Raw genomic sequence first — 1,921 nt, 5'->3', positions numbered from 1 at the left:
CACCTGCACCCAGCCGGCGCCGGGAGTCTTGGGGCATTCGGGGCTGGGGCAGACAGACAAGACACCAGCCGGCGACCACACAGCGCGGTCAGTGAGGAGAATGAACACAACCTCACCCAACTTCCGCAACAACCCAGGGGCCCTGGGGATGTTCGCAGCCGTGTTATAGGTGAGAGCTGAGGGCCAGAGAGAAGCCATTTCCCGGAGTCCCTAGGCCCATGAGATTTTAACCGGGGGCGGCCTAGTAGGAAGTCCTTGCGCTTTCTGCAGCTTTCATGGTGCCTCTTTTCCAGCGGGCTTTTAGATGTCCTCGTCTTCTGGAGTCCCTGCTAGTCTCTTTCGCTGAGAGCTAGCTCGTGCACGGACAATGTCCACACTCTTCTGTTCATACTGCCTGCCACTGGCCTGGGACAAGGGGCCGAATATGGGTGTGGACGGGCCCAGATGGTAACCTCCTTCCCCACACTGACCAGCAAAGCCAGCAGACCTGTCCATTTTGAAAAATTCCTTCCAGAGAACAAGGGCAGTATTTTCACTAGCATCAGAACCACAGTCTGAAGGGGCTCTCAGTGCCTTGGCTTCCCCCGTGTACCCTGTTGCCTTAGGCCACCTGGAAGGGCTTCATACAGCACCTTCAGTGCCTTAGCTCTACATTTTTCACAGCAGTGGGTAGGGTAGGAAATAGTTACTGTGATGCCTTGGGCACCCCCGATTCCTTTGCGCTTGCTTTGGACGTGTGGGGAACGGGCCATGGGTATCAGGAAATCTGGGCTCCAGCCCAGCTCTAACCCTTCCCTGCTGTTTCTCTCTGAGCTTCGGGTTCCTTGTCCTCACCCAGGCCAGCTCCTCAGATGCTGATTGTGCCGCTCCCCTGACCTGGGCCCTAGGGCCCCTGAGAGAGATCAGATCTGGGCCTGCTGTTGAGAAACACACAGTCTGATGGAGGAGTCAGACTGACTGACGATCACAGCACAGGGCGGTAAAAAGGAAAATGCAAGGACCTGAACACAGAGGGGCACCATCTGAGGAAGCAGGGGAGGGCTTTGAGGGAGGTGATGTCCTCAAGAGTCACTGTAAGGTCAAATATGAAGGCTGGAGGGAACTGTTATTATCCTCCAGAACATTCCTCCCCTGAGCTGTGGGTCTGTACAGACTGGGAGCTGGAAAGCCTACACTAATGAGGGTGCACTTCAGCCTCTTTATTTATCAGATGGAGAATACAGGGGAGGAATGCTCTGGGAGGGAGAGGCTTCCTGGAGGCCTGGAGATCAGCTGGGAGGAAGAAAGCACTCTGCCCTGGCTTTTGGCAAAACTAGGAAGCCTCCAACAATTTCCAAAACCCTCTCCCAGCCAAGAATTAATTTGTTCCTCCCAACAGTTCTCTGGGGTGAGCCAAGCAGGGGTGAATGTGCCTGAAATAACAAGTCCAATGCCACACAGCAATCAATGGCCCAGGCAGGGCTGATACCCATGTCTGTCTCGCGTGTACCCCTTGGCAGTCTGATGAAGCCTGTGAACCCCTATTCAGAATAATGGTTTTGTTTTTTGTTTTTTGTTTTGAGATGGAGTCTCATTTTGTCACCCAGGCTGGAGTGCAGTGGCACAATCTCGGCTCACTGCAACCTCCACCTCCAGGGTTCAAGTGATTCTCCTGCCTCAGCCTCCCAAGCAGCTAGGATTACAGGCACGCGTCACCACGCCTGGCTAATTTTTGTATTTTCAGTAGAGACAGGGTTTCACCATGTTGCCCAGGCTGGTCTCAAACTCCTGACCTCAAGTGATCCGCCCACCTCAGCCTCCCAAAGTGCTGGGATTACAGGTGTGAGCCACCACACCAGGCCACAAATAATGCTTTTAACTAGAAAAAAAAATTATTTAGGGTTACAAGGGATACTAATTATATTGAATCATGATTTAGTCC

The sequence above is a fragment of the Colobus angolensis genome, unplaced genomic scaffold (assembly GCF_000951035.1).
Source record: "Colobus angolensis palliatus isolate OR3802 unplaced genomic scaffold, Cang.pa_1.0 Scaffold68, whole genome shotgun sequence".
Classification (NCBI taxonomy): domain Eukaryota; kingdom Metazoa; phylum Chordata; class Mammalia; order Primates; family Cercopithecidae; genus Colobus; species Colobus angolensis.
Note: the sequence above shows the minus strand (reverse complement) of the source record.